The sequence below is a fragment of the Oncorhynchus masou genome, chromosome 14 (genome assembly GCF_036934945.1).
Source record: "Oncorhynchus masou masou isolate Uvic2021 chromosome 14, UVic_Omas_1.1, whole genome shotgun sequence".
In the NCBI taxonomy this organism is placed as follows: domain Eukaryota; kingdom Metazoa; phylum Chordata; class Actinopteri; order Salmoniformes; family Salmonidae; genus Oncorhynchus; species Oncorhynchus masou.
The window spans coordinates 25078036-25087815 of NC_088225.1; positions in this window are offsets into that span (position 1 = coordinate 25078036).

Here is a 9780-nt window from a genome sequence, read left to right on the forward strand (position 1 = left end):
GTGCATGTTTTGTGTATGTGTGTGCCTGTGTGTGTGCCTGTGTGCGTGTGTGTATATCTGTGTGTGTTCAGCAGGGCCCAGGGTCAGGCTAAACCGTGATCTCTGCTTCCCTCACCGTGGGGAGTCATGAGGCGGTGAGGAGAGAGATGCTGGGTGAGATCCCAGACTATGACCTTTTCACAGACTCATCCCAGAGCCTCTCTCTCTCTCTCTCCACTCACAGTCTCTCTCTCACGGCCTGCCTGTATAATCATCCAACCCACAAAATGGTGTCTGCTTAGAGAGGGCTTGGCACTTGTAGTGCCCAGACTGTGCCAACTGGTGAAATGGAGAGATCTGGGTGGCGGGGCAAAGTGGGGCAGAAGAGGGAGAGAATACAAGAGAAAGATGAGAGAGTGAAGAGGGCAAAGAGAGGGAGAGGAAATGTCAAAAAGAGAAGGAGAAGAGGATTAGAAAGGGAGGGATGGGAGGAGGGAAAGAGGAGAGAAAAAGAGAGATATGAGAGAGAGAGAGAGAAAGAGAGAGAGAGAGAGGCAGCAGCACCAGCAGCAGTAACAGCAGCAGGACCACAACGGATGCCTGCATTGCTCAGCCAAGCATCTGATTCATCTCTCACAGAAAGATGGAAGAAAAGAGGATTGGATGAGGGGACAGAGTGGAGGGGTAGAGGGGTAGAGGGGTAGAAGGGGTTGGGGGGTATTACAAAAATGTTAAGAGGGCCCTACAGCCATTCTCACAACGCTCAGTGGGCGGTCATTAAGCCCCCCTATCAAACAGTGGCAGGGAGAGGGGGAGACGCACAGAATTAGGAGGGACGTTTTCCCTCCATGAGAATGCAGTTTGAGATTCTTCAAGCTGTACACTGTATATCTGGCAACCTTGAAACACTTGGATTTTCGACAATGCGGTTTAGCTTATTCCAAGCCTTGTCGAATTAGCAACTCTATTATGGGGAAGGAAGTGATTTTATTTGCACGCTTGGAAAAAAGCATAATCAATGCATTGTAATCACTGCATTCATTTTGATCAATTCTGTCATAGTAGAATATGCCAGGTAAACATATGAATTCATTGAAAATGATGTGACAATACAGCTGGTCATTTTAAATCCAGACTCCTAGCATTGAGGTTTTAATGCAGCTATCTCCCTTCATCTTGGTCTTTTTCTGACACATGTTCAATTATGATAATGATAACAAATGAAAGCCATTAGTATCCAATTAATCTTGGCACGCTGCAGATTTTAAAGGCCCAGTGTAGTCAAAAACGTGATTTCCTGTGTTTTATATTTATTTCCACACTATGAGGTTGGAATGATACTTTGAAAATGATGACAATGCCCTTCTAGTGTAAGAGCTGTTTGAAAAGACCGCCTGAAATTTCTGCTTGTTTTGGTGGGATGGAGTTACAGATGATGCCTGTAAATTAGTTAATAGACAAATAGAGAAAGAGAGTTCCAAACTTCTCTTACTCCCGGGTAGTCCAAGACAAATTCTTGCTTGAGAAATTGCTCTTTGTTAAGAAGCTATTTTTCTTTCTTTTTGACCATTTTAATTGAAAACAATCACGGGAAGGAACTTAATTATTACCCCGAAATTATTTGATATTGTGATAAAAATGTCTCCATTCGACCTTTAATGCAGCCTACAGCCTCTGCATCAGGCTGTATGGGCTGTGTGTATTAATGCGGGAGGGAAGTGGAAATTCCTCCTCCAGTGTCTTTGTCAGGCCCATTGTTGTCGTGTGGGGCTGGTCCATGGAGAGGAGCTCTCTGTGAGGGTGGGCTGCCTCACTTTCCTCCCTGCCTGCCTGTCGTCGTGTGGGGCTTGCTCAGTCACCCCCCCAACCACCCCTCCTGGGGGACCCCCCCTCCATGTGAGCAAGGGTGTGTGGGTGGGAGTGAGGGGAGCGGGGAGGGGGCTGATAGCTCCCATGCTCCCTGGGGAGGAGCCTGAGCAAGGGGTGTGTGGGTGGGAGTGAGGGGGAGCGGGGAGGGGGGCTGATAGAGAGCACCATGCTCCCTGGGGATGGGAGATCTAGTAGGGTGTGTGGGTGGGAGTGAGTGGGGGAGCGGGGAGGGGGGCTGATAGAGAGCACCATGCTCCCTGGGGATGGGAGGTCTAGTAGGGTGTGTGGGTGGGAGTGAGGGGGAGCGGGGAGGGGGCTGATAGAGAGCACCATGCTCCCTGGGGATGGGAGGTCTAGTAGGGTGTGTGGGTGGGAGTGAGGGGGAGCGGGGAGGGGGGCTGATAGAGAGCACCATGCTCCCTGGGGATGGGAGATCTAGTAGGGTGTGTGGGTGGGAGTGAGGGGGAGCGGGGAGGGGGCTGATAGAGAGCACCATGCTCCCTGGGGATGGGAGATCTAGTAGGGTGTGGGTGGGTGAGTGAGGGGAGCGGGGGAGGGGGCTGATAGAGAGCACCATGCTCCCTGGGGATGGGAGGGCAGGGTGTGTGGGTGGGAGTGAGGGGGGGGAGGGGGCTGATAGAGAGCACCATGCTCCCTGGGGATGGGAGGTCTAGCAGGGTGTGTGGGTGGGAGTGAGGGGGAGCGGGGAGGGGGGCTGATAGAGAGCACCATGCTCCCTGGGGAAGGGAGGTCTAGCAGGGTGTCTGGGTGGGAGTGAGGGGGAGCGGGGAGGGGGGCTGATAGAGAGCACCATGCTCCCTGGGGAAGGGAGGTCTAGCAGGGTGTGTGGGTGGGAGTGAGGGGAGCGGGGAGGGGGCTGATAGAGAGCACCATGCTCCCTGGGGATGGGAGGTCTAGCAGGGTGTGTGGGTGGGAGTGAGGGGGAGCGGGGAGGGGGGCTGATAGAGAGCACCATGCTCCCTGGGGATGGGAGGTCTAGTAGGGTGTGTGGGTGGGAGTGAGGGGGAGCGGGGAGGGGGGCTGATAGAGAGCACCATGCTCCCTGGGGATGGGAGGTCTAGCAGGGTGTGTGGGTGGGAGTGAGGGGGAGCGGGGAGGGGGCTGATAGAGAGCACCATGCTCCCTGGGGATGGGAGGTCTAGTAGGGTGTGTGGGTGGGAGTGAGGGGGAGCGGGGAGGGGGGCTGATAGAGAGCACCATGCTCCCTGGGGATGGGAGGTCTAGCAGGGTGTGTGGGTGGGAGTGAGGGGGAGCGGGGAGGGGGGCTGATAGAGAGCACCATGCTCCCTGGGGATGGGAGGTCTAGCAGGGTGTGTGGTGGAATCCGCTGCAGCAGACCTGTCAATGGTGTATCGAACCACAGCGCTATGCTGGCCTGGGATGCAGTCTATGTACAGTGGATTATACAGGGCAGACATAACACACAAATACAGAAGGAATAGATACAGACTACTGCCCTCAATTATACCTATGTAGCAAACGCAGTTTCCCACGCCAGCTGTGAGACAATGTATGTTTCCATGTTTGACCGTTAAGATGTGGTTTCATCTTTATGAACTACAGCCCACCGTCTCTTTGTTCTTGTAACGTGGAGTGGGTCCATTCATTAGTGTCTCAGGCTGACATCCCATAACCGGAGCTCTTTCTTCAGATTCACTTCCTCTTCCTGGCTCCTGTTATGTTAATGATGAGTGGCATAGCTAGGCCCGTCGTCTTTGGCTGAGTGCTTATAATCCTTGTTGTCTTCCCCTTCCGTCTCATGGGACGGCTTATTTGCTTGTTTTAATTGCATTTTAATTTACAATAGCCTGGAAAGGCTGTGACGAGAAGCTCTCTCTCTCTCTCTCTCTCTCTCTCTCTCTCTCTCTCTCTCTCTCTCTCTCTCTCTCTCTCTCTCTCTCTCTCTCTCTCTCTCTCTCTGTCTCTCTGTCTCTCTCTCTCTCTCTCTCTCTCTCTCTCTCTCTCTCTCTCTCTCTCTCTCTCTCTCTCTCTCTCTCTCTCTCTCTCTCTCTCTCTCTCTCTCTCTCTCTCTCTCTCTCTCTCTCTGTCTGTCTGTCTGTCTCTCTGTCTCTCATATTCTAAGAGACCTCTAACATACAACAATAGCAATGTCAAGCGCAGCCCACACCGCGTCTCCAAGTCAACACAACAAACCAGCAGGTATATAATCACAACCTGGTTTACTCTATAGTGTATATGAGAGGTCAGTGGCGGTTCAAAAACAATCAACTGTCTGGCCAGATAGAATTGACAGCGAGAGCGGCTGGATGTTAGAAGTCGATGATGTAGATGGAAAGAGCAGGTGGAATAAGAGGAAGGGTGGAGGGGAGAAGAGAGGAGGCAGACAGACAGTTTAATGTGCCGGCCTATCTATATGGAAATTCAGTCACTCTGGCTCTTGCCATGCTGATTCTTTTTTTTATTTCAGACTTGATTTTGATTGGCTTCTGGGAAAGCAAAGAGGAGTTCAGAAGAATGGTCCAGAGATAAGACTGGCTTTCTTATTTGGGCAAAGAGCACAATGTGGATTAGAGATTTGTATTAAATCTATAGAGACAGTAGGGCTGGGGTAGGAGGACTGACGTTTTGTTTCAATCACTTAGACATTTGCAGTCCACTGCGTTTTGGGATTGGCACATAAGAAACAAAGGCATGGATGAATGGATTTGTTTTCTCTCTTTTTCCCTCTCTCTCACTCTCTCAGTATTCTCTCTCTTGTTCTTTCTTTGAGGGACTCGTGTGTCAAAAATCATAAACATACAGTAAGTATACTGTAAATATCCACGCACCGACGCACGCACGCACACACACACACACACACACACGCACGCACACACACACACACACACACACACACACACACACACACACACACACACACACACACACACACACACACACACACACACACACACACACACACACACACACACACACACACACACACACACACACAAATAACACAATAAACAAATGTACTTCCCACTTTCCTCCTCCATGTTTACCTACACCTGAGGCTGATGTCCTACGGCATTCCTTTCATTCCTTTCATCAGCCTGACATACCTTGTAACATGCATTGAAAAAAGAGAAAGAAATCACTGTCATGTCCCACAGTGAAGTGTAACTCTCAGTCAATCTGTCCCCTCTTTCACCTAGCAGACCCTCCCAGTGGCATCCATATACCAGCTTACCAACAATAGAGACCCTGCTTCATAATGTGCTTCCCAAGACAAAGAGACAACATACCACAGATACAATTGAGGCTGGTGAGGGGAGGAAGGCTCATAATAATGGCTGGAATGGAGTCAATGGAATGGTATCAAACACATCAAACACCTGGTTTCCATGTGGTGGTTACCATTCCATTGACTCCATTCCAGCCATTATTATGAGCCTTCCTCCCCTCACCAGCCTCCACTACACAGATAGAGGAAAACACTACACAGTAAGCAATGAAAAGCTGATACATTTTAAGCTGTAAAAGGTCTTATTCAGCAAAGTGTTTAATTGATAACGATGCTATGGGTGTTTTCATTAGAAATGTATTTGAGAGCAGGAGAGAGGGTATTTACCAGGATAGGAGGATTGCATTGGTTATTTCAAGCCTCTCAAATGGTCTGCACCCCAAATGGCACCCTATTCCCTTTATAGTGCACTATTTTGGACCAGGGCCCTGGTCAAATGTAGTGCACTATATAAGGAATATGGTGTCATTTGGGACTCACCCAAGGTCTCCAATATTGTTTCTATATGACATACTATATGTCTCATGTCTATGTGATGGTTATTTAAAGGGAGCAGTATGGATTTTCTCCCCCATTCAACTTAATGGTAAATCAATAGCCTCGCTGGATAAAAGATGGGAGACGGAATTGAAGTGGAAACACAGAAACAATATGAATAAATATATATTTAAACTGCTGTTTTTAATCTAATGAGCTGGTTTAAGTTTTTCTTTTTCTCATACTTATACTGAGCACCAATGTCCTATCACTGTAATTATGGTTGGTTGGTTGGGGCCTCCTGCATCCGGGTTCGATCCCAGGCTCTGTCGCAGCCGGACGAGACCGGGGGACCCATGAAGTGGTGCCATGAGGCGGCGCACAATTGGCACAGCGTTGTCCGGGTTAGGGGAGGGTTTGGCCAGCCGGGATGTCCTTGTCCCGTCGTGCTCTAGTTACTCCTTGTGGCGGGCCGGGAGCATGCATGCTGACTTCGGTCGCCAGCTGTACGGTGTTTCCTCCGACACATTGCTGTGGCTGGCTTTTGGGTTAAGAGAGCAATGTGTCAACAAGCAATGTGGCTTGGTGGGGTCGTGTTTCAGAGGACACATGGCTCTCGACATTCGCCTCTCCTGAGTACCTACGGGAGTTGTAGCGATGGGACAAGACTGTAACTACCAATTGGATACCATGAAATTGGAGCGAAAAAGAGGTAAAAAGTACAAATAAATATTTGGTGGTTTGAATATTGAAGGTTATTATTGGCCAGAACATACAGAATGTTGTAGAGAGAAATGCTGTACAAAGCAGATACATTCTATCCAGAACAGAGTGAAGTTTAAGTGTGTGCGATTCCTGTTTGGTTTGGATTGGGAACGTGTAAGTGTGTATGTTTGCGAGTGTGTGTGTATGAGCATGCGTCCGCATGTGTACCCATAAGCCTGCGTGTGTGTGAGAATCCTGTCAGCTTGCAGTCATCTGACATCATGTTCCAAAAGGGATATTTCCACGGGCCCAGGGAAGGGAAGGGAGGAGGGACAGGTTGTTACCATGACTTATGCATTTCTCTGCATTTACAGACAGCACTGAAATATGGGAGAGGAACAGAACAGTAACTCATTCTGGGAAACAGAATAGTACGGGCAGAAATGAAAACATGAAAACTGAGGAGAGGAGAGGAGAGGAGAAGAGGAGAAGAGGAGAAGAGGAGAGAAGAGAAGAGAAGAGTAGAATAGAAAAGAGAAGAGAAGAGAAGAGAAGAGAGAAGAGGAGAATAGAGAAGAGGAGAGGAGAAGAGGAGAGAAGAGTAGAAGAGAAGAGAGAAGAGGAGAAGAGAAGAGGAGAAGAGAGAAGAGGAGAAGAGAAGAGGAGAAGAGAAGAGATAAGAGGAGAAGAAGAGAAGAGAGAAGAGGAGAAGAGGAGAGAAGAGTAGAAGAGAAGAGAGAAGATGAGAAGAGAGAAGAGAGAAGGAGAGAAGAGTAGAAGAGAAGAGAGAAGAGGAGAAGAGAAGAGAGAAGAGAGAAGGAGAGAAGAGTAGAAGAGAAGAGAGAAGAGGAGAAGAGGAGAGAAGAGAAGAGGATAAGAGAAGAGAGAAGAGATAAGAGGAGAGAGAAGATATAAGAGGAGAAGAGAAGAGAGAAGAGGAGAAGAGGAGAGAAGAGAAAAAGAGAAAAAGAAAACCCACCACTGTGGTCATAAACTCATGCTTGATGACATAGAAGGTGAAATGGATGGATCCTCTCAAGAAGCCTTTCCATGATCTCAGTCTCCTCTCTCTTCCTATCGTTAACACAACAACCAGCAGCAACACACCCTTGCGTGAGTCACCAGCCATTCAGTCACCACACTCACACTGACGTCACCTTTTCTTTGTGTCGGGGTCAAGGAATCACACTAAATCCTGTTTAATTATTTCTACCACCACAGCTGATAGCCTGTCTCACATTTTCATGTTCTTCTCTCACTCTGTGGTAGCTTGGTTCCACATCTGTTTGTGCTTTCTTGTTTACTCCTTTGCTAAGTGTAATGCCAACAACCATAGGAGTTGGCTACACAGCACAAACAGATCTGAGACAAGGCTAGGGAGGTGGAGGGTGTGGATGGAAGATTACTAGATGATTCAGGTACAGCGCCTTTAGAAATATTATTCACACCTCTTGACTTTTTACACATGCTGTTGTGTTACAGCCTGAATTTAAAATAGATTACATTGATATTTTGTGTCACTGGCCTACACACAATGCCCCATAATGTAAAAGTGGAATTATGTTTTTAAATAAGTATTCAGGCCCTTTGTTATGGGAATCCTAAATATGTTCAGAAGTAAAAATGCTTAACAAGTTACATTACAAGTTGCATGGACTCACTCTGTGTGCAATAATAGTGTTTAACATGATTTTTTTGATTGACTCCCTCATCTGTGTACCCCACACATACAATTATCTGTAAGGTTGAGAAGTGTATTTCAAACACAGATTCAACCACAAAGACCAGGGAGGTTTTCCTTTGCCTCACAAAGAAGGGCACCTATTGGTAGATGGGTAAAAAAAAGGTGAAATGAAATGCTTACTTACAAGCCCTTATCCAACAATACAGATACAGGCATCCTTCCTAACTCAGTTGCCGGAGAGGAAGGAAACCTTTCAGGGATTTCACCATAATGGTACTTTAAAACAGTTACAGAGTTTAATGGTTGTGATAAGAGAAAACTGAGGATGGATTAACAACATTGTAGTAACTCCACAATACTAACCTAAATGACAGAGTGAAAAGAAGGAAGCCTGTACACAATAAAACATTTCTAAAATATGCATCCTCTTTGCAACAGGGCATTAAAGTAAAACTGCAAAAAAAATGTGGTAAAGAAATTAACTATTTGTCCTAAATAGAAAGTGTTGTTTGGGGCAAATCCAACACAACACATCACTGAACACCACTCTTCATATTTTCACCACTCTTTCATATTTGCTGCCAAATGTGATTCTATCATGTATTGACTCAGGGGTGTGAATACTTATTTAAATATTTGCAAACATTTATAAAAATAAGTTTTCACTATGTAACTATGGGGTGGGTGAGAGAAAAAACGATATTTATAATCCATTTTGAATTCAGGCAGTAACACAATACAATGAATGTGGAATAAGTCAAGGGGTATAAATACTTTCTGAAGGCACTGCATGATGCAGATAGCAGCAACAGTGCCATTGTTCCTGCATATGTCTCCATTCTTGCCCACATACACGCCCAGCAAGTCAGACAATGCCTCTCATTGTCTCCCCTTTGCCTACATTGGAGAGCTCTCTCCTGGGTAGCTCCCTAGGCCAGGCCCTCTGGTTCCTGGAGCTCATTCTATGCTAGCTGATGTGTGGTGAGCAATCTGGCACAAAAAATGGTTACCTGCATCACCCAGGTGGGTGCCACACATTGGTGGTGGATGAGGTGAGTTTCCCCCTTACTGTGTAAAGCTCTTTGAGCACCTCAATTGGTAGAACGGTCTATATAAATCCAATCTTTTCTTATTGTCATCTCTTTAAAGGGCCAGAGGAGAAAACCTATCTGATGCCTTTTCAATGGGATTCAATGGGATTGTCTCTAATGTGATTTGAATACAAATGGTCAGATAGAGAGAGGAGGAAATGGTCCTCCCCTCGGATCATGACAAAGCTATTGGAAACGTTAAAAAAGAAACGTTGAGTTGAACGGTGCATGAAAATGTTGCACATAGTGATGTTGTTCTGCTGTTTATGTCTCTTCTCTCGTGTGGACACCTTCCTCATGATCAGTCGAAGTGTGAAAGTGAGAAGGCACAGCCCTTTGCTTGCCTTCAAGGCCACAAGCCACAGGATGTGCCTCACACCTTTGCAAACACACACACTGCAATGTTCGCTGTTGCTGTACTCATGCATGGGCAGATTTTGGATTGAAGCCTATGGCACACACACACACACACACACACACACACTTGACACTCTGTTTCTTCTCCTTGTCCTCTGTGTGTATTTGTGGTCTTTGTCAGTTTGATGGGTGAGAGAGGTGGGGGTGGGGGTGGGAGGTATGATGTTAATCTAACACTCACATCCTCCCCTCCCCAATCTTGCCTGACAGTGTGCTTTCTCTCTCTCACACACCACACACACACACACACACACACACACACACACACACACACACACACACACACACAC